The sequence below is a fragment of the Ovis canadensis genome, chromosome 9, assembly GCF_042477335.2.
Source record: "Ovis canadensis isolate MfBH-ARS-UI-01 breed Bighorn chromosome 9, ARS-UI_OviCan_v2, whole genome shotgun sequence".
NCBI classification, from domain to species: Eukaryota; Metazoa; Chordata; class Mammalia; order Artiodactyla; family Bovidae; genus Ovis; species Ovis canadensis.
In genome coordinates this window covers 12,688,405-12,712,650 of record NC_091253.1, presented here as the reverse complement: position 1 = coordinate 12,712,650, position 24,246 = coordinate 12,688,405, and the positions used below count along the sequence as shown (strand labels likewise).

The window sequence follows — 24,246 nt, the reverse complement described above, 5'->3', positions numbered from 1 at the left end:
ACTAGAATGTTCATAGTAGTACTTATCAGAGTAGCTCAAGCTGGAAAGCACTCCAATGGCCCTAGTATCAGAACAGAAAAACAAACTGTGGTACATTCACACAACATCATGACATTTGGCAATGAAAAAAAAAAATCTACTTCTTGCAATGGTGTGGATGAACCTCACAAACATTACAGTAAGTGAAAAAAGCCAGACATACAATCCATTCTCTATGACTCCAGTTACATAAAGTATAAAATCTGGCAAAACTAATCTGGGCTGTTAGAAGTCAGGGTAATTGCTACCATCCTCTAGAGAAGAAGAAAACTTCTGGAGTGCTGGCAATGTTCTACTGCTTTGCTTGGGTACCGCTTCCTCAGCTGTGTTTGTTGTGTGGAAATCCATTACCTAGTATGTTTAGGATAATGAGCTTTTTGTGTGAGTATTACATGTCAATAAAAAAGCTCCGAAAATGCTGTGATAGTGAAATAAAAGTAGAACACATTGTAATAATGAGTTAATAAGTGATCAGAGGTTAATATATCAACTAGGAAAGCAGTTAGAATGATAATCTGCAAAATCTTTGGAGTATACAGATGGAGACCTGCTGGTGGTTAGAAGCAATCAAAGAAAGATTTGCAAGGATTTTAACTACTGAACTATAACGAAACCTTTCTCTCAATTTAGCTCAGTTGGTAAAGAATCCGCCTGCAATGCAGAGACCCTGTTTCGATTCCTGCGTTGGGAAGATCCGCTGGAGAAGGGATAGGCTATCCACTCCAGTATTCTTGGGCTTCCCTTCTGGCTCAGCTGGTAAAGATTCCGCCTGCAATGTGGGAGACTTAGATTCAATCCCTGGGCTGGGAAGAGCCCCTGGAGAAGGAAAAGGCTACCCACTCCCGTATTCTGGCCTGGAGAATTCCATGAACTGTATAGTCCATGGGGCTGCAAAGAGGTGGACATGACTGAGCGACTTTCACTTTCATAGTTAACCCAGTAGGTGAGTTTTCCTTCACTCTTTTGTAATCATTTCAAATTTGCATCACTTTTTTCCATTGAGTATTTTAATTTACTTAACTTGAGTTCAAGTGATGGCACAGGAGAGGGGTCATCCCATCACAATTTCCTTCTAGGTCGTTCTGTTTTTCTCCCCTCAGTGCAGTCATCTTTCCCTACTCCCCCACGCCCACCCCCACGCCTCCAACCTCAGGCTCACATCTAAGTCTTCCTGCTCTCCTGAAACTGCCTTCCCTGACTTGTTCTTACCCTTAGGGGCCTAAAAGCACAGAGATCCCTGGGTCTAATGCATAGCCATTCTATATTCTTACAATTACTATTGCATTCAACAGGAAAAAGAGTATAGCTAAGGAGTTAGTATTTATTATCACAAAGGGAACTAGATAAATTTTATGTGGCAGGCTTGTTTATGTTTTGGGATTCCCTGGTGGCTCAGATGATGGAGAGTCTGCCTGCAATGTGGGAGACCTGAGTTCGATCCCTGGGGCAGGAAGATCCCTTGGAGAAGAAGATGGCAAAGCACCCCAGTATTCTTGCCTGGAAAATCCCATGGACGGAGGAGGCTGGAGGACTAGGGCTACCGTTCATAGCATCTCAAAGAGTCAGACACGACTAAGCGACTTCACTTCACTTTTTATATTACAAACTGTAAGTTAATCAGTGATCTTTTCCCTTTCTAAAAATACCGTGGATATCAATGCAAATAACCCAGACACCCAGAAAATACTGAATGAGTTGGTGAGTTATTCTGATCATCACTGAAGTCTTTTTAAGAGAACAATGCAAAGAAATAGAGGAAAACAATAGAATGGGAAAAACTAGAGATCTCTTCAAGAAAACTGGAGATACTGAGGGAACGCTTTGTGCAAAGATGGGCACAATAAAGACAGAAATTGCAAGGACATAACAGAAGCAGAAGAGATTGAGAAGTGATGGCAAGAATGCACAAGAGAGCTATACAAAAAAGTCTTCATGACCCATATAGCCATGATAGTGTGGTCACTCACCTAGAGCCAGACATCCCGTGTGAAGTGAAGTGGGCCTTAGGAAGCATTACTACAAACATAGCCAATGGAGGTGATGGAATTCCATCTGAGCTATTTCAGATCCCAAAAGATGATGCTGTTAAAGTGCTGCACTCAATATGCCAGCAAATATGGGAAACTCAGCAGTGACCACAGGACTGGGAAAGGTTAGTTTTCATTCCAATCCCAAAGAAAGGCAGTGCCAAAGAATGTTCAAACTACCATACCGTTGAATTCATTTCACGTGCTGGCAAGGTAATGCTCTAAATCTTTTAAGCTAGGCTTCAACAGTATTTGAACCAGGAACTTCTAGATGTACAAGCTGTATTGAGAAAAGGCAGAGGAACCAGAGGTCAAATTGCCAACATCTGTTGGGTCATAGATGAAAAAGGGAACTCTAGAAAAACATCTACTTCTGCTTCATTAACTATGCTAAAGCCTTTGACTGTGTGGATCATAGGAAACTTTGGGAAACTCTTAAAGAGATGGGAATACCAGACCACCTTATTTGTTTCCTGAGAAACCTGTGTGCGGGTCAAGAAGCAACAGGTAGAACCGGACATGGAACAATGGACTTGTTCAAAATTAGGGAAGGAATAGGTCAAGGCTGCATATGGTCACCCTGCTTATTTAACTTCTGTGGAGATTACATCATGCAAAATGCCAAGCTGAATGAATCTCAAGCTGGAATCAAGATTGCTGGGGGAAATATCAACAATCTCAGATATGCAGATGGTACCACTCTAATGGCAGAAATTAAAGAGAAACTAAAGAACCTCTTGACAAGGGGGAAAGAGGAGATTGAAAATGCTAGCTTAAAATGCAATATTCAAAAAACTAAGATCATGGCCGGAGAAGGCAATGGCATCCCACTCCAGTACTCTTGCCTGGAAAATCACATGGACAGAGGAGCCTGGAAGGCTACAGTCCATGGGGTTGCTGAGGGTCGGACACGACTGAGCGACTTCACTTTCACTTTTCACTTTCATGCATTGGAGAAGGAAATGACAACCCACTCCAGTGTTTTTGCCTGGAGAATCCCAGGGACAGGGGAGCCTGGTGGGCTGCCATCCCTGGTGGGCTGCCATGGGGTCGCACAGAGTCGGACAGGACTGAAGTGACGCAGCAGCAGCAGCAGCAAGATCATGGCATCTTGTCCTCTCACTTCATGACATATAGGTGAGGAAAAAGTGTCAGGAATGACAGATTTTATTTTCTTGGGCTACAAAACCACTGCAGACGGTGGCTGAAGTCATGAAATTAAAAGATGCTTGTTCTTTGGAAGAAAAGCTATGAGAAACCTCAACAGCATATTAAAAAGCAGAGACCACTTTTCCAACAAAGGTCCTTAAAGTCAAAGCTTTGGTTTTTCCAGTGATGACATACGGATGTGAGAGCTGGACAGTAAAGAAGATTGAATGCCAAAGAACTGATGCTTTTAAATTGTGGTGCTGGAGAAGATTCTTGAGAGTCCCTTGGACAGCAAGGAGACCAAACCAGTCAACCTTAAAGGAAATCAACCCTGAATATTCATTGGAAGAACTGATGTTGAAGCTGAAGCTTCAGTACTTTGGCCACTTGTTGCAAAGAGCTGACTCACTGTAAAAGACCCTGGATGCTGGGAAAAATTGAGGGCAGGAGGAGAAGCAGGCAACAGAGGATGAGATTGATTGGACAGCATCATCGACTCACTGGATATGAGTTTGAGCAAAGCTCATGGAGATAGAGAAGGACAGGGAAGACTGGCATGTTGCAGTCCATGGGTTCTCAAAGAGTCAGCCACAACTTAGCGAATGTACAGCAACATGAAGGAGCGAGTTCAGGTATCCTCAAGGGCTGTGTGATTAGATACAGGAGTGTCAAGGAAAGTTTGCAGGTTTTCATGAAGTTTAACTCCCAGGAGGAAACGGTAATTCCAAAGATGCTTAAATTGAAGAAGGCAGTTGGGTGATCAATGGATATGGAGATGGAAAACTCCTGAAGTGTGAGATACTTGTTTCTTTAGAGGGACAAAATAGGAGAGTAATTAAAATCTGGTTGGTACTTATTTCTTGATTGAATATATGAACAAATAACTGAGTTATGGAAGAAATGGATAATCTAAAGCAAAAGCTTTCACTCTATTGATGATTATAGTCTAATCTATTATTTGTGGATTTTAGATTAAGTCTTCCAAAATTAAAACTAAGAATCTTTTATTTTCTGGATTCTATGTTTTTAATCAAGAATATTTACAATATTTTACAAGACTGTGAAGATCTCTATAAAGTGTAATAGTATGTTCTAGTTGATAGACATGGATATATCTAGGTAGACATTCATATAAACAACTTTTAAAACAGTTTTATAGCTTTGGTAAATTTTAATTATGATGAGCACAAACTTAAAGTGTAATGAGAAAAAATAGTTAATCATGTTTTAAGCATGGGGTTAATATCTAATTGTAGACATATTTCAGTTTTTTCAGAAAACAACATTTCCTAAAAGATTTAAAAGGTCTATAAGAATAAAGCACTGACAGTCCCTTATCACCTTATCTTTCCCAAGTAGAGAAGACAATTTTTTATTATGTCATGTCATTATTATAGTTACACGTTTTAGCAATCCTGAATTTTTAAATGTCTTTTCTTGGAGGTACTATAATTTCTATTTTATAGGTGAGAAAACTAAAATTCAGTAAGTAACTTGTCCGGGTCCCAATATACACCTGGAAGAAGCAGGACTCAACCTAGGAACATCTGATGAATGTTCTGTGAATCCTGTCTCTAGAGACAGCCAGATGAACAAATACACACACACACATACACAAATGGCAACTTTTTTCCCCTTCCTTGTTAATCCAAAATTTTGTCATGGCATTCAAAGCATATAGGTGCCATAGTAATTATTTAGGCAATTAAGAATGCAACAAAAGCATATTCTGAATTGGACAGAACATGGTTTACTCTTGAGAGTCCCTTGGACTGCAAGGAGATCCAACCAGTCCATCCTAAAGGAGATCAGTCCTGGATGTTCATTGGAAGGACTGATGCTGAAGCTGAAACTCCAATACTTTGGTCACCTGATGTGAAGAGCTGACTTATTTGAAAAGACCCTGATGCTGGGAAAGATTGAGGGCAGGAGGAGAAGGGGATGACAGAGGACGAGATGGTTGGATGGCATCACTGACTCAATGGACATGGGTTTGGGTGGACTCCGGTAGCTGGTGATGGACAGAAAGGCCTTGGTGTGCTGCGGTTCGTGGGGTCGCAACGAGTCAGAGACGACTGAGCGACTGAACTGAACTGAACTGGTTTATTCTTCTAATCACTTAACTGAATGTAGTCATTCATTGACTCGGGTTGTAGCTGAAGCACAGTGGAGGGTGAGACAGTTCACGGTTGGTGGTTCTTTTCTCTTACCTCTTTCTTCAGAAATGTCACTGGGTGCGATGTGTCCCTCCACTACAAGGGGTTCCCTTGTTCTCAAGCCTCCATGCCTCTGACACTGTGTTTCCTCCTACGAAGACAGTGGGGGGAGGGGTGCTTGAAGAATCCCCTTTTGCATTGGTGTGTCCATGGAATTTAATAGAAAAATGTCTCTCAGGTTTCTTCAGATACCATTTCTCCATTTCAAACTCCTACCAAGATGTCCCTACTAAATTGAAATTTCTAAGGAGAGAAATAAACCATATGCTGCTTTTCCCTTCAGCATATTTCAACCAGATGGTCTCAGGAATGGAAGGTAAAAGTGCTAGTAATTTAGACTCCCCATGCTTCCAACATCACCATTCTCCAGTTAATTAAAAAAAAAAAAATCCTCCCTACTGGTCTGGAAAAATTGTCTATGACAAATACTTAAGGATCAGGGTTAGGAAAGAAAATGTTTCTAGAAGGTACATTTTGGATAATGTGGGCCAAAACACACACTGGACTCCCGTGAGGACTCTGACTTGATTCCGAATGGAACAGAGCTCCCAGGCTGTCACTGATGCACTGACCCCAGAAGAGCTAAGCCCTCGTATTTCATTTCACTGACATTTATTGAGTACTTCAAAAGCAACAGGAATCACTTTGGGTAACACCGTATAAATTTTTTCAACCGTGGAAACATGACAACGGACATCTTTGACTTAAACTAATTAGGATTTTAAGTTTTCTAAATGATTATTAGGCTCAGAAACTAGAACATTTAGAAAATTAGTCATGTAAAGATGCAGTGCCCACAGGTCAATTTCAGCTATTCTTAATTTAAATACAAAAAATAGATCAACTATGCTGTGAATTAATTTTTTTCAAACTGAAAATCACATTTCAAAGCATTTGCAGATTTCTTATTCCAGTCTGGACTTTGATTTTCATTCCGTTTGTCTTCAGTTCAGTTCAGTTCAATCGCTCAGTCGGGTCCGACTCTTTGCGACCCCATGCTGTTTGTCTTGGGACATGTCTAATGTTTTATTTTTAATGTAGGCATGTTTATCAATCTTTTCTTTTAAGGATTTTGGTTCATTGAGTGTCATTTAAGCAATTCTCCTTTTCTTCAAAATCATAAAGTTTTGTGGTTTTTTCTTTAAGATTTTTTTTTCCCTAAAAGTTTTAATTCTCACTTTTAGGTATTTATTGAACTTGATATTTGTTGGTGTGTATAGTAGGAATGGATATCTGATATTCCCCACATAAGGAAAACCAATTCTCCCTGGACCATTTGTTGGATAATTCATTGTTCCTGACTAATTTGTAAGGACACAGGTATTACATAATACTTTTTGATATATGTCTGGGTCTGTTTCTAAATTTTGTTTTCTGTATCCTTTGTTGATTTGCCTTTCCCTATCCTAATACATTACTGTTTCATTTACAACTACAAAGGAAATTCTATATCATAGGACAAGTTACTGTTTAATGCTTATTTTCAGAATTGTCTAGACCATTTCAATTTTCCAAGTAAATTTTAGGATAGCTGTGTCAAATTCTTTAAAAATATGTAAAAGTTTTGACTATAATCAAACTGAATTGATAGATTAATTTGATAGGTTGATAGATTAGCAAAATTTGATAGATTAGCAAAATTTAAAATTCATATTTTTGAGTCTCTCCATCCGTATTTTGTTGGCTAGAATCTTAGCATCAGGTTTGGAAGGTATTTTAAATTGTTGACTAGAATCTTAGCATCAGGTTTGGAAGATATTTTGAGTTGAATCTTGTTTCTTTTTTTATATTTTCAAAGTGATTATTAGCATTTGTTGTTGTTCAGTTGCTAAGTCATGTCTGACTCTTTGCAACCTCATGGACTGCAGCATGCCAGTCTCCTCAGTTAGCACACTGAACTGCTATTGATTTTGTGATATTGTATGGATATCACAACCAGTGAGCTTTCTTGATTTATCAATATTTTAAATAAGTTGTATATTTTTATGGATTTTCCATGCAGTTAGTTCACCTCTAAATAAAGATAGTCATATCTTTCTTTATAATACTTGTAGATTTTATTTCTTTTACTTATCTTAGTGCACTAGTTAGAATTTCCAGTAAAAGTAAAATGTTAAGTAAAATGGCAATGATAGTAGTAGTAGTAGTGATAGTCACTCAGTCATGTCTGACTCTTTGTGACCCCTCAGACTGCAGCCCACCAGACTCCTCTATCCATGGGATTCTCCAAGCAACAATACAATGATAGTCATCTTTATTTTATTTTTTATTTAAAATAGTGCCTTTAGATGTTTACAGTTAAAGATAATGGTTGTTTTAAGTTTTTCACAGATATTCTTCATTAAGGAAATAGCTTTCTTTTTTTGAGTTTACTAAGAGTTTTAAATTATAAATGTAATTTTGAACAATTTATTATACTTTTAGCATCTACTTTATTATTTTTCTCCTTTACTTGTTACTATGGTGTGTAAATAATAGATTTTCTGAGGCTGAACCATCTTATACTTGTGGCAAACTTTTCTTGTTCATGACATTAATTTTTAATAGCTTATTTATACTTGCTTACATTTTATTTAATGTTTTAGTGTCTATGTTTATAAGTGAGATTAGTCTATACTTTCCTTGTATATTCCTTGGTATTACTGACTATTTCTTTTTTGTTATTGTCATGTCATTTTCTGCAACAGTTAATATAAAACAATAAGTTTTTCCTTAGAGTCAGGTTTACCTTGAAAGCCAGCTGGGTCTTAGATTTGCTGTGGAATCTAACAAGTAATCTATTAATAATCCAGTTTCTGTAAGGTTCATTGCCTTATTGTGGTTTTCCATTTCATCTTGAGTTTTAGTGATTTATACTGGAACTTCCCAGGTGGTGCTAAATTATAAAGAACGCGTCTGCCAGTGCAAGAAATGTAAGAGACATGGGTTCGATCCCTGGGTTGGGAAGAGGCCCTGGAGGAGGGCATGGCAGCCCACTCCAGTATTTCTGCTTGGGGAATCCCATGGATAGAGGAGCCTGGCAGGTTACAGTCTGTAGGGTCACAAAAAGTCAGACAACACTGAAGTGGCTTAGTTAATATTATCCAGTTCATCAAAATTACAAATTTTATTTGCCCAAAATTGTGCAAGCTCTGACTTTTTAGGATCCTTCTAGTATCTGTAATTCGTCCTCTTTTAATTTAATACTGTGTGCCACATCACCTCTCTTTCTTTGGTTTTGAATGGTATTTCTGAAGGTTCGACCTGGTATGCTTGATGCACTCTATTTTTCTTAGCTTTGCATTTATTTATTTCCCCCTTATTTTTATTATTTCTTTTCTTTTACTTCTATAGGTTTACTTTATCATTCCTTTTTAGTTTTTTTTTTTTTTGAGCTGAATACTTGGTGCCTATTAGAAAATTTATTTTCATTTTGTTTTGTTTTTAAGATGTATGCATAATTACTGTAAATGTACTTTAGTTTTATTGCATGTATTTTTATATATGGCATGTAGAAAAATCACTCTAAATATTTTGTAGTTTCAATTGTGACTTCTTTGTTTCAAAGATTATTTAGCAGTTTATAGTTTCCACTCACACATAAATATTTTGCTATATTTTTAGTCAATAATTTTGATACAGAAACATGTATATATTATGATTTCTTTACAGCTTATTGAAACTTTGTAGGCAATATTCTTCTTATCTATGGAAAATTTCTTTTTTTATTTTCTGGGCATATATATCTCTAATATGTATATAAAGCATGTATATTATATACTATATATATTATAAACATATTAGATCAATATTGTTAATATTGATTTTTAAATCTTTCATATATTTATTTGTTTTTTGTCTGCTTGATTTTTCAACTTCTCATAGAAATGTATTAAATTCTACCATGAATTTAACAATTTTTTAAAATATATTTTTAAAAATTAATTAATTAATTTAATTGGAGGCTAATTTTTTTTTAAATATTGTAGTGGTTTTTACCATACATTGACATGAATCAGCCATGGGTGTACATGTGTTCCCCATCCTGAACCCCCCTCCCACCTCCCTCCCAATCCCATCCTTCAGGGTCATCCCAGGGCACCAGCCCTGAGCACCCTGTCTCATGCATCGAACCTGGACTGGCGATCTATTTCACATATGATAATATACATGTTTCAATGTTACTCTCTCAGATCATCCCACCCTCATCTTCTCCCACAGAGTCCAAAAGACTGTTCTTCTGTGTCTCTTTTGCTGTCTCGCGTATAGGGTCATCCTTACCATCTTTCTAAATTCCATATATACGTGTTAATATACTGTATTGGTGTTCTCCTTTCTGGCTTACTTCACTCTGTAATTCTTAATAGTCTCATTGTCTCTGATGATTCTGGTCTATCAGCTAGGGCAAGGTCAGAGACTCAGAACCACTGTGAGGAATGTTGAAGGAGGGATTTGGTGCAGGAGTATTGACCGAATGGAACCGTGGACTGTGGTTCAAGTTCTGTGCTGCTTTGCATCTGCTGCAGAGCCTGAGGGCAAAAGCTGGGAAGGGAGATGGCCAGGAAGTGGGCAAAGCAAGGATAAATAGCAACCCAGCAGGCACAAGCTGGAACCCATGTCTGTATCTCACTGTCTGCAAGCCTTGGCCTTGGGTGATGAAGGTGACCTATAGGGGAAGCTGGTTCTCTATGCCCAGAACGGTGGACATGGGTGCAGAAGTCAGAGGAGCTTGGGCCCAGGGATGTCCTGGGTGCTGCTGCACACAAAGGTGAGTATTACAACTTCTGCCTCCCCAGTCTCATGTAAATTTCTACTGACACCAACCTTCAAATAGAAACAGAGAGGAATATGAGAAGGAACACAGGTATTCCAAGAAGTCTAGCTTCAGTTTAGCTGAGCTGACACAGTGCAAAGCCACCAGGGCTCCTTTTGAAGCTATTAGTGAGTAGTTTCTTTCTTTTGTTCTTTAAATGCCCTTGAGTCCATGCTCAGTTGCTCAGTCATGTTTGACTTTTTGTGATCCAATGTACTGGGGTTCACCAGGCACCTCTATATATGGGATTCTCCAGGCAAGAATACTGGAGTGGGTTGCCATTTCCTCCTTCCTGAACCAGCGATGAACCAGCATCTCTTGCATCTCCTACATTGGCAGTTTTGGATTCTTTTACCACCACTTACCTGGGAAGTCCCTCGAATGCTTTAGCCTTCAACTATTCTAATATACATATTCTTTTTTAAAAGATATCAATATTTGTATGTTGCTTTCTTTTGCTTAGGTTTTTTTTGATAGAAATTTCCCACCCCTTTATATGTAACTTTCTGGTTTTGGTAACCATGGAAACATATGGTTTAGGTCTCCGAATCAGGAAATGTGATCAACCAGATGCTCCAGTGGCTGCTCCTCTGGATCCACCACCAAGTCATGATGAACCGGGCTTCCCATTGGCCACTCCCAGTCAAAGACAGAGCAGATCAGGAGAACTACAGCAGGTGCCTTTCTCTGACATGTAGGGCTCTTTAACCAGATGGCTTTAACTCAGGGATCCTCAATTAGTGTCACATATTGTGAGAGTTGGACTGTGAAGAAAGCTGAGCACTGAAGAATTAATGCTTTTGAACTGTGGTGTTGGAGAAGACTTTTGAGAGTCCCTTGGACTGCAAGGAGATCCAACCAGTCCATTCTGAAGGAGATCAGCCCTGGGATTTCTTTGGAAGGAATGATGCTAAAGCTGAAACTCCAGTACTTTGGCCACCTCATACGATGAGTTGACTCATTGGAAAAGACTGATGCTGGGAGGGATTGGGGGCAGGAGGAGAAGGGGACGACAGAGGATGACATGTCCGGATGGCATCACTGACTCGATGGATGTGAGTTTGAGTGAACTCTGGGAGTTGGTGATGGACAAGGAGGCCTGGCGTTCTGCGATTCGTGGGGTTTCAAAGCGTTGGACACGACTGAGCGACTGAACTGAAATGAATTTCCTGGAATTGCACTGTACATTAGACTCTCCTACTAGGTCCTTCCTGCTCCCTGTCCTATACAGAATTCAGACATGCATCACAGTTGGAAGACTCCCCTCTTTTCGCACCTTCACCTTTTTGTACAGGCGTTTATCCAATGAACCTCCTACATGTTTAACCTTATCTTTGTGTCTGCTTGAATACTCGAACTAATGAACAGTGTTCAGTTCCGTTCAGTCGCTCAGTTGTGTCCGACTCTTTGTGACACATGAATCGCAAAACGCCAGGCCTCCCTGTCCATCACCATCTCCCGGAGTTCACTCAGACTCACGTCCATCAAGTCTGTGATGCCATCCAGCCATCTCTTCCTCTGTCGTCCCCTTCTCCTCCTGCCCCCAATCCCTTCCAGCATCAGAGTCTTTTCCAGTGAGTCAACTCTTCGCATGAGGTGGCCAAAGTACTGGAGTTTCAGCTTTAGCATCATTCCTTCCAAAGAAATCCCAGGGCTGATCTCCTTTAGAATGGACTGGTTGGATCTCCTCGCAGTCCAAGGGACTCTCAAGAGTCTTTTCCAACACCACAGTTCAAAAGCATCAATTCTTCAGCACTCAAACTTCTTCACAGTCCAACTCTCGCATCCATACATGACCACAGGAAAAACCACAGCCTTGACTAGATGGGCCTTAGTCGGCAAAGTAATGTCTCTGCTTTTGAATATACTATCTAGGTTGGTCATAACTTTTCTTCCAAAGAGTAAGGGTCTTTTAATTTCATGGCTGCAATCACCATCTGCAGTGATTTTGGAGCCCCCCCCCCAAAAAAAAAGTCTGACACTGTTTCTACTGTTTCCCCATCTATTTGCCATGAAGTGATGGGACCAGATGCCATGATCTTCGTTTTCTGAATGTTGAGCTTTAAGCCAACTTTTTCACTCTCCTCTTTCACTTTTATCAAGAGGCTTTTTAGCTCCTCTTCACTTTCTGCCATAAGGGTGGTGTCATCTGCATATCTGAGGTTATTGATATTTCTCCCGGCAATCTTGATTGCAGCTTGTGTTTCTTCCAGTCCAGTGTTTCTCGTGATGTACTCTGCATACAAGTTAAATAAGCAGGGTGACAATATACAGCCTTGACGTACTCCTTTGCCTATTTGGAACCAGTCTGTTGTTCCATGTCCAGTTCTAACTGTTGCTTCCTGACCTGCATACAGATTTCTCAAGAGGCATGTTAGGTGGTCTGGTATTCCCACCTCAGAATTTTCCACAGTTTATTGTGATCCACACAGTCAAAAGCTTTGGCATAATCAATAAAGCAGAAATAGATGTTTTTCTGGAACTCTCTTGCTTTTTCCATGATCCAGTGGATGTTGGCAATTTGATCTCTGGTTCCTCTGCCTTGTCTAAAACCAACTTGAACATCAGGGAGTTCACGGTTCACGTATTGCTGAAGCCTGGCTTGGAGAATTTTGAGCATTACTTTACTAGCATGTGAGATGAGTGCAACTGTGCGGTAGTTTGAGCATTCTTTTACATTGCCTTTCTTTGGATTTGGAATGAAAACTGACAGAATGTGGTCCACTGGAGAAGGGAATGGCAAGCCACTTCAGTATTCTTGCCTTGAGAACCCCATGAACAGTATGAAAAGGCAAAATGATAGGATACTGAAAGAGGAACTCCCCAGGTCATTAGGTGCACAATATGCTACTGGAGATCAGTGGAGAAATAACTCCAGAAAGAATGAAGGGATGGAGCCAAAGCAAAAACAATACCCAGTTGTGGATGTGACTGGTGATAGAAGCAAGGTCCGATGCTGTAAAGAGCAATATTGCATAGGAACCTGCAATGTCAGGTCCATGAATCAAGGCAAATTGGAAGTGGTCAAACAAGAGATGGCAAGAGTGAATGTTGGCATTCTAGGAATCAGTGAACTAAAATGGACTGGAATGGGTGAATTTAACTCCGATGACCGTTATATCTACTACTGCAGGAAGGAATCCCTCAGAAAAAATGGAGTAGCCATCATGGTCAACAAAAGAGTCCGAAATGCAGTACTTGAATGCAGTCTCAAAAATGACAGAATGATCTCTGTTCGTCTCCAAGGCAAACCATTCAATGAACAGTGTACCTATGTGCTTTTTTTTTTTTTTTTGAATTTTTATTTTTTTTATTTTTACTTTATTTTACTTTACAATTCTGTATTGGTTTTGCCATACATTGACATGAATCCACCACGGATGTACATGCGTTCCCAAACATGAACCCCCCTCCCACCTCCCTCCCCATAACATCTCTCTGGGTCATCCCCCTGCCCCAGCCCCAAGCATGCTGTATCCTGCATTGGACATAGACTGGCGATTCAATTCTTACCTGATAGTATACATGTTTCAATGCCATTCTCCCAAATCATGTCACCCTCTCCCTCTCTCTCTGAGTCCAAAAGTCCGCTATACACATCTGTGCCTTTTTTGCTGTCTTGCATACAGGGTCATCATTGCCATCTTTCTAAATTCCATATATATGCATTAGTATACTGTATTGGTGTTTTTCTTTCTGGCTTACTTCACTCTGTATAATAGGCTCCAGTTTCATCCACCTCATTAGAACTGATTCAAATGTATTCTTTTTAATGGCTGAGTAATACTCCATTGTGTATATGTACCACAACTTTCTTATCCATTCATCTGCCTATGTGCTTTTAAATCCTGTTATTAAGAATCATATGATTCTAAATTCAGTCCAGCTCTTTTTTTTAACAAATGAGTGTGATATATTTATTGTGGTTTATAATAGATTTAGTCTTGTTTTCAGTTGCCAAGTCGTTTGACTCTTTGTGACCTCATGGATTGCAGTACACCAGGCTTCTTTCACTATCTCCTGGAGTTTGCTCAAATTCATGTCTATTGGTTTGGTGATGCTGTCTAACCATCACATCCTCTGCCACCCTTTTGTCCTTTTGCCTTCAGTCTTATGATTGCATTATTTTCTGTTTGCCAAGCTTTCTCTTTTCCTTGTACCTTCCCCTTTTGTGGACTGCTAAAGCCTATCATTCAGAAGAATCTTGTGATACTGGATAACAAAGTCCCAAATTTGTTGCTCCAAATCAAGGTTATTTCTCACTCATTCTATAGGATGATGGTGGGATGGCTAATTAACTCACTGAAACTCAGACCTATGCAGCCTCCATCTGGACATGTGTTCCTGTAGAAGAGGCAGAGAAGAGAGAATATGCCCAGCACTACATTTCTTTGAGTTGCAAGTGACACTAGCCACTTCCACCCCCATCTCACTGACCAAAAGGAGTTACATGGTCACTTTTGAATTTAAATGGGCAGTGAAATGCAATCATGTACACAATTATGTATTGTGTCTACATAAAATAGGATGTTTGCTCCTTGTCCTATTGACTCTATACCTTTTGTCTCCCTCTGCTGCTTTGGAAGCTATAAAATGTATTCTTATTATTTTAATAGTTTTCCTTAAATGTGTTTTAAACATACCTGTTTAATGATCCTTATTTTCCTGGTAAGTTCTAAAATGTATGTAATGTTTTCATCTTCCACCCAAATTTAACAAAAATCTTAATGGTTTTTAGAACTGTATCTTTTTTTTTTGCTTTGTTTTTTACGAACAGTTTGCTAATTCTTTTTTGATCATTATTTTATGTTAATGATCATATTTTTAGTTCAAGGTTTCTAACTCTTTCCTTTTTCATATCTGCCAGTTCCTATCATAGTTCTGCCTGTTTTGGTTTCATAGTTTCATGTTTCCTTAAATCAGGAGTCTGCAACTATGATTCAGTCTCTACCTAGCTTACTGCTATTTCTATCAGAGAAGGTGATGGCACCCCACTCCAGTACTCTTGCCTGGAAATTCCTATGGACGGAGGAGCCCGGTAGGCTGCAGTCCATGGGGTCACAAAGAGTCAGACATGACTGAGCGACTACGACTTCACTTTCACTTTTCACTTTCATGCATTGGAGAAGGAAATGGCAAACCACTCCATGTTCTTGCCTGGAAAATTCCAGGGACGGGGAGCTTAGTGGGCTGCCGTCTATGGGGTCAGACAGAGTCGGACACGACTGAAGCGATTTAGCAGCAGCAGCTATTTCTATAAATATAGTTTTATTGAAACACAGTCTCACTCATTCATTTGTGTATTATCCATGGCTTCTTTCTTGCTGTAAAAACAGACTTGAGTAGGTACAGAAAAGACAGAAGAGCAAGCAAAGCCAAAAAAATTTACTTAGTGGCACTTTACCAAAAAAAGTTTGCAGACCTCTGCTTTCAATGAATAAATAGGACCTCATTTTTTTTTCTCCTGTTTGAGTCATCTTAAATATACCTTTAAAAAGTTTTTGTCAAACTATTTTACAACTATTAATTTCATCTGGTAGACTTAGAATTGTGTTTCTTCACATATCTTGTTTTTTCTTCTTCAGGTACTTTTAAACTAGGGGTTATAAGCTCATTTTCAGTGGAAATGTTTTAGTTTGGTATGTATTGTTTTTCCCTTTTTTCGCTCTTACTCTCTCTCTTTCTCTCACTGTCTCCGCTCTCTTTCAGTTTTCTCTTGGTCCCCAACATTGGATCCCAACTCTGCTGCGCAGACATCAATCTCACAGTTTGGCTGATGATTATTTCCTTCCTGATGACTGTGGGATGCTTGTGCATCCAGAAACCAAAAGAGAAGAATAGTTTGTGTAATCTCAACACTCTTTCTGCCTTTAGGCTCCCCTGACAGGTGATATTAATACTTAGCTGCAGATGAAGATAGGTAGCATATTCTGAGTCTCTATTTATCAGAGAAGAAGGCAGACCCACTACAGCCACTGGCTTCTTCTAATGTCTGGTATCATTCAGGAGCAAACTCCTACTGAACGCTGCCTGCTTCTAACCTGAGAAATGAGCAGGCATGTAATTTTGTCTGGCTCATCAATTTGTATTTCTGCTGCCTATGAACTCCAGAATTGTTTATCACATCATATTTTTAAACCTGGTATTATTTTTTGCATTTCTTTAAAAAATTAAAATCATATTATTGGCATGTATTTGGAGCAGAGGAGTGTAACAACATAAAGTTATGCCACTGTCTTGACTAAAAGTCTCCATTATATATTTTATGGAATGATATAGCAGTATCTGTTTTTTTTGTAATTGAAGTCACAGGCATTGAATTAAGATGAAGCTACCTGAGTGACTGTGATGGAGTCATTTTAAGACATAATTCAAGTTAATTTTCTCATGAATTACATCTCATTTTGAAAACTCTAAGTTTTAAATGGAATTATTAAAAATAAATCAAATCTTTAATTTGGCAGAAAAATCATTTTATAGAACACAATAAAATTGATTTCAACAGAAAATCTTAATTCTGCCTTTTAGAATGACAAAAGAAAAATGCAATCTGTTACTTAGTAGAGCTACAAGATTTTCCTAGGGGCAGAGATACAAAGAGAATTATATGAACAATTATATGTCAGCCCATAAACTATGCTGCCATTAATATCCATTAGTAGCTTTTTATTTCAACCAAAATCTTTAAATTTAGAGCCTAGTGGTTAATGTTCAGCAGTTAGTTTATTACTTAATAGTTGAGGGAACAAAAGAAGTGATAATCCATTTTTTAAAGATTAGATTTGATTGCCTTACATAATCTTTTTTGTTATCTTCTTGATTTCCAGATGAACTTTGAGAGTCATATGCTGAAAGAGGATGAGATTGGGTCCCCAGGTCCCTGGGACTAGAAGCACCCACATGTGAAAGTTAGATGAGTAAGGAATAAACCTGTGTTATACCACCAAGCATTGGTGGCTAATCTGTTACATGGTCAGTGCAACCTAAACTAACGCCACCCTGGAGGGTACCTGCCATCTCACACCCATTCTCCAAGGAATTATCCTTTTTAAAATGTGTTTTTAACTTAAAGGCATGGTTTTCTACAGCTCTAATTCAGGTATATCAGAGGAAAGCAGAAAAATTTGCTTTATGTTCATGAAAGGTATTCCCATATAACCCACTCATGAGTTTTTACAACTGAAAATAAGCCATATTTATGTAATGGAATTCTATTTTTTTCCATTAAACAAAATAAAGGCACAGATTATTAAATGGTATCTCAGTGATCAGTTTCTGCTGAATGACTGCGTATTTAACTATTTAAACCTGAACTTAGTTTCAAAAACTGAAATGGGATTTAAATAAAATGTATGAACATTTGAAAGTTATCATTGGGCTGGATATGCTAAATAGGGAACTAAATCATAGATAACCAAGGACAAGTTTTTCCTAATGAAATGCTAGAAAAACTAATTTAGAGCCAATACAATACGGAGTTTCAATACTTATGTAGACAATTTGCAGTACACTTTTTAAAAGTTGCTTATCTATGTCTTCTAACAGGTATTTGTGGAGTTGTTGAGATATATAAACTACCACACTGGACCCTGGAAGCAGTGAGAAACAAATATGAGTCACTGTTTTACACCTTCTGTTCTCCAAGTTCTTAAATTTTAGAGGCTAGACGTGTACTCAAACATGTCATGTGTAATAGAGTATGATAAACACCAAGAGTTGTACAGTAATAAGTGATGTGGGGACTTTGTTCAGAGAATGGATACAGGGGCTTGAGTGGCAGCTGGAGGAGGTTTCACAGTGAAGGAAAGAATTGGGATGGAGGCTTCCCTGTGGCTCAGACGGTAAAGCGTCTGCCTGCAATGCAGGAGAACTTGGTTCGATTCCTGAGACGGGAAGATCCCCTGGAGAAGGAAATGGCAATCCACTCCAGCACTCTTGCCTGGAAAATCCCATGGACGGAGGAGCCTGATAGGCTACAGTCCAAGGGGTCACAAAGAATCGGACACGACTGAGCAACTTCACCTGATAAAAGGAAATATTTGGTGTCTTTGAGACAAGTTGAATATCCACAGTCAAAGCCAACAAAACAAAGAAGGATGATTTATGGCAAGAAAGTCTCCAGACTCTTCCAGGATGGTGCTAGTGAGGTTGAAGCATTTTTATTCAATTTTAGGATCACCTGATTCTGGGGTTGCATGACAGATTCATTATCCATAAGAAAATAGAGATGTGGGGTTCCTAGTACACACTGAGCCTGAAATAGAAGTCTTTTGCACATTATAATGAAGATAATAACAAATCTAGACTTGGTATTTGAAAACTGAGATAGTCAATATCTCTGAACTTCAGTTTCTTATGTAAACTTGGGATAAATATTTCTATCCTTTCTTCATGAATGGCATTTGTGAAAATCAAATGAGAAACATGATAAATTGTTTTGTAAACTATGAAGTGCTATGAGGATGTGAAAGTGTAGATGATATATTGTGTATTGAAGATAGTCTTGAATTTTGTTGGTGCTTTTCCCATTAAAAGGAGAAGTTTTTGCCCTGTCCTTGGACTCTGGGTGGGTTTGGTAACTTTTTGAGCAATAGAACATAGTGCAAATGATGCTGTGACTATTTCCAGGACCAGATTTTAAGAGAGAGGCAGTTTTCATGTTCTGTATTACAGGAATTTTGCTCTTGAAACTGAGCTAACAGGCATGGAGAAGCCCAAGCAGCCACATGGAGAGGGTCACTGGAGGGGGATTAAGACCCCCAACCAACTACCCCAACTAAGTCTCCGGCTAACAGCTGTCGCTTAACAGTTTTGACCTTGAGTACATTGTTTTGCACTAAACAAGCAACTCCAGCTGACATTGTGTGGAACAAAGGTGAACTGTCCTATCTCACAGGGACATGGAAATTGAAGTTTTGTAAGTAAAAATAAATGACCATTGCAGTTTTAAATCACTAAATTTTAGGGTAGGTGGTTTGTTAATCAGCAATAAATGATCAGAACAGGTTATTTGTCAAAAGTAATTACTGTACTATATCAGAGAATGATATAATTCATCATACATATTTTATTTGCTTCAACTATGTGAATGCATGCTAAGTTGCTTCAGTCATGTTTGACTCTTTGCAACCTCATGGACTGAAGCCTGCCAGGCTTCTCTGTCCATGGAATTCTCCAGGCAAGAATACTGGAGTGGGTTGTCATTTCCTCTTCCAGGGGATCCTCCCGACCCAGGGATTGAGCCCGCTTTCTTACATCTCCTGCATTGGCAGGTGAGTTCTTTACCACTAGCGCCACCTGGGAAATCCTATCAGAGCAAGTTGTTTGTTAAATGTAAGTACTGTACTATTTCAGAGGATGATATATTCATGATGATAGAATTCATATAATTCACTTTTTTTTTGCTTCAACTTTAATTTCCACAATATATTTTGAGACATATTTGCAAGAAATATGTTCTAGAGAAAAGAGTCTTTGTCTAAGTCAGGCTTCATTGAAAGCAGTTCCGCCATTTGACTCAGAATCAGTTGATCTGATGATACTTGAAATGTTTATGGTAGATCAGGATGTATGTAAAGATCTCACAGAAAAAGCAGAAGAGAGAGGCTGGAGAAAAGTCACAGAGCCTTCCTCAGTGTGCTCTTCTTCCCATGGGGGGTGAAAAAACAACTCTTGGTTTACTACTGAGCCTGTAGAAACTGAACACCTGATTAAGGAATAAAAGATGACCATACTACCTGAGCTGTGTCACCTATTTTCACTGAATCTCTTCTGATCCATGTAGACTAAAGAATGTCTTCCAGAAATTTTTAAAATGGCCTTCTACTAGAGCCAGATCTCTCAGGTTTCATCTGTCTGAAAAGATCTTTATTTCACCTTAACTTTGAAGGCTAGTTTTGTAAGGTATAGAATTCCAAATTGACATTTTTTTTCCAGCATTTTAAAGATTTTCTGTATTAGGAAGGGCTCTTGCCTTTCTGAAATTTATTTCATTTATATGTGTTTAGTTTTTTTAAAAAATTTCAAATTAGTGTTTTTATATTCTTTGGGCAAATACCAAAGAGTACAACTGCTGATTCATATGGCAGCTCCATTTTTATTTTTGAGGAACCACAATACTATTTTTCATAGTGGCTGCCCCAATTTACAATCTCATCAGCATTGCATAAGGATTCCCTTCTGCTTACATCCCAGCTAATAGTTGTTGTTTCTTGTCTTTTTGATGATAACCAAATCTGACAGATGTGAGATAGTATCTCACTGTGGTTTTGAATTGCATTTCCCTGATGATCAGTGATATTGAGCATCTTTTTATGTGTCTGCTGGTCATTTGCATGCCTTCTTTGAAAAAAAAAATTGTCTATTTTTAAGATCAGTTGTTTGCTTCTGATGTTGAGATGTATGTCATTTGTATATTTTGATATTCAGTTCAGTCGCTCAGTCGTGTCCAACCCTTTGCGACCCCATGAATCGCAGCACGCCAGGCCTCCCTGTCCATCACCAACTCCCGGAGTTCACTCAGACTCACGTCCATTGAGTCAGTGCTGCCATCCAGCCATCTCATCCTCTGTCATCCCCTTCTCCTGCCCCCAATCCCTCTCAGCATCAGAGTCTTTTCCCATGAGTCAACTCTTCACATGAGGTGGCCAAAGTACTATTACCCCCTTATCAAATATATTGTTTGCAAATATCTTCTCCCATTCAGTAGATTACCTTTTTATTTCATTGATAGTTTCCTTTGTTGTGAAAAAGCTTTTTAATTTGATATAGTGCCATTAATTTTCTTTTTTTTTTTGCTTTTGTTTCCCTAGCCTAAGGAGACATGTTCAAAAAAATATTGCTAAGATGCCAAAGAACATAGTACCTATGTTTTCTTCTAAGAGTTTTATGATTTTAGGTCTTACATTTAGACTTTAATCTATTTTGAGTTTCTTTTTGCATATGACGTGAGAAAGCAGTACAGTTTGATTTTTTTATATGAGCTGTCCAAGCTTCCTAGCACCACTCATTGAAGAAACTATATATTCTCTGTTGTACATTCCTGCTTCCTATGTAGTAGGTTAATTGATCACAATGACATGGATTTATTTCTGGGCTTTCTTTCCTATTCCATTGAATTATATTTCTGTTTTTTTGTGCCAGTACCATATATTTTGAGTACTGTACTTTTGTAGTATAGTCTAAATTCAGGCACATGATTCCTTCATCTCTGTTCTTTCTCTTTAAAATTTTTTCATTTGAGTAGACCTGATTGACAATGTTCTGTTAGTTTAAGGTGTACAGCAAAGTGAATCAGTTGTACATATACATACATCCACTCTTTTTAAGATTCTTTTCCCATATAGGCCATTACAAACTATGAATTGAGTTCCCTGTTCCATTCAGTGGTCCTTATTAATTATCTATTTTATATATCCATCTGTTCAGTTGCTCAGTTGTGTCCAACTCTTTGTGACCCCATGGACTGCAGCACTCTAGGCTTCCCTGTCCATCACCAACTTCTGGAGCTTCCTCAAACTCATCCATAGAGTTGGTAATGTCATTCAACCATCTCATCCTCATCCCTTTCTCCACCTACCTTCACTCTTTCCTAGCATCAGAGTCTTTTTCAGTGAGTCAGTTCTTCACATTAGGTGGCCAAATTATTGGAGTTTCAGCTTCAGCATCAGTCCTTCCAATGAATATTCAGGACTGATTTCCTTTAGGATCGACTGGTTTGATCTCCTTACAGTCCAAGGGAGCCTCAAAAGTCTTTTCCAGTTCAAAAGTATTAATTCTTTGGTGCTTAGCTTTCTTTATAGTCCAACTCTCCCATATATGACTGAAGTGACTCAGCAGCAGCAGCAGCAGCAGCAGCAGCAGCAGCAGCAGCAGCAGCAGCAGCAGCAGCAGCAGCAGCAGCAGCAGCAGCAGCAGCAGCCTGTGTACTGGAGAAGGAAATGGCAACCCACTCCAGTATTTTTGCCTGGAGAATCCCATGGACAGAGGAGCCAGGCAGGCTACAGTCTATGGGGTCGCAAGAGTCAGACATGACTTAGCAACTAAACCACCACCACCAGCCTGTATATATCAACCTCAATCTTCCAATTTATCCCTACCTACTCTCCCAGACAGAGAAGGCAATGGCAACCCACTCCAGTACTCTTGCCTGGAAAATCCCATGGTCGGAGGAACCTGGAAGGCTGCGGTCCATGTGGTCACTGAGGGTCGGGCACGACTGAGTGACTTCACTTTCACTTTTCACTTTCATGCATTGGAGAAGGAAATGGCAACCCACTTCAGTGTTCTTGCCTAGAGAATCCCAGAAATGGGGGAGCCTGGTGGACTGCCATCTGTGGGGTTGCACAGAGTTGGACATGACTGAAGCAGCTTAGCAGCAGTAGCAGTAACACTCTCCCAGATACACTTTAAAAACATTTTATTTATTTTAATCGGAGGCTAATTACTTTACAATATTGTATTGGTTTTGCCATACGTCAACATGAATCTGCCAAGGGTGTACACGTGTTCCCCATCCTGAACCCCTCTCCCACCTCCCTCCCCATACCATCCCTCTGGGACATCCCAGTGTACCAGCCCCGAGCATCCTGTACCAGATACACTTTTATTGGGGGACATTTGTTACAATATTGTGTAGGTCTCTTGCTCTACTACATTTAGACTTGAATCAATATGTATACCTTTTAATCTTCAGTTTTTTAATGGAAAAAAAAACAAATCATGATTTTATAATTGTCTACTTTGTTCTGTTAGAGTGGGAACAGTGGTCTCATGGCTGTATGTATGCGTTTTAACCTGAAACATCTATATCCTTACAATTAGTTCATTTTCTGTTTTAAATAGTCATTTCTGATGATTGCAAACAAGGGCCATAGTTGAAATTATTCATCAAATTAAAAATAGAAATGTGTAACAATTATTGAATTGTTGAATTCAACACATTGAATTATGAGATTATTTAATTTCAGTAATATTTAAATAATATTTATAGGAAATTGCTGTAACCAAATACGTATGTGTATGACTAATGCTTCAAGATCTTCAAGATTCAACTAAATTCCATTTCTTTTGATTGTGTCTTGAAGCAATATTTTTAAAAATTATAACTTACAGATAGCTTTCTTCATAAATATAGGAATATAATCTTTGTATATAGCCTTAGACATTCACTTACTATATATAATATCATGTAATATGTTATATACACACATTTGGACACCATTAATACTTTTTTTGTTCCTCTTTTCTGGGACCTCTACAATTCTTACAATTCTGTGATCATAGGAAGACCAAAACAGGATACTGTGTTTAAGAGTGTGAGATAGAGTGCAGCATATTTACTAGTTTTATTGTCTTTTATGAAGTTGCTCTTCTTTCCTCCAGGGATCACTGTATGTTCCACAAACAAAAAATAATTAAATTATCATGTGTTGATCTTGAAAACAAATGCTTAATCCTCTATCTTCTATCTTTGCAGCATCTTATTCTATGCTCCTAATGCAGTGGATACATGATTGGAAACAAATGTTTCTAGGTTATCAAGTACGTATATGAATTTTCACTGATGAATCTTTCTGAATGATCACAGTGCATTCATTCAATGATAGCTCTATGTGGAAATGTTCTATATTTTAGTTAAATGATTGAAATAGTTTAATATATGATTCCAGAAATGTTTGGTCTCTTTTGCTGTTGCTTGGGTGTTGTTGTTGTTGAACTTTTTACCCATTTCCAAAGGCCCAGTTGTCCTTTGTTGGCCAATACCTCTTCTAAGCTCTTAACTCTTGTCTCTCATCAACCTACATCTTTCCAAACTACTTTCACTACACAAGATACATTTTCCATCTGGTACGAAAGGCCCTTTCACTAGTTGAGGGAATTGACTCACCACTTGTTCAATAGAGAGACACTTGCTGTTGACTTGAGGAGACAGGGTGGCTGGTCAATGAAGAATATGTATGATAGAATGAGGAAGTCATTGGGTAGATGGTATTAATGTCAACATTTGCTGTATGATGTTACA

General features: G+C 38.6%; 1 long non-coding RNA gene across 1 annotated transcript in view; it reads left to right on the top strand.

Moving 5' to 3' along the window:
* The first annotated feature begins 551 nt into the window (after positions 1-551).
* LOC138445574 (uncharacterized) overlaps positions 552-24,246 on the top strand; it is a 32,055-nt gene continuing 8,360 nt past the window's right edge. The window contains exons 1-4 of the long non-coding RNA XR_011258924.1: positions 552-982; positions 6,616-6,751; positions 10,764-10,900; positions 23,701-23,765. This is a non-coding gene — a long non-coding RNA (uncharacterized lncRNA). The remainder of the gene's footprint in view (positions 983-6,615; positions 6,752-10,763; positions 10,901-23,700; positions 23,766-24,246) is intronic.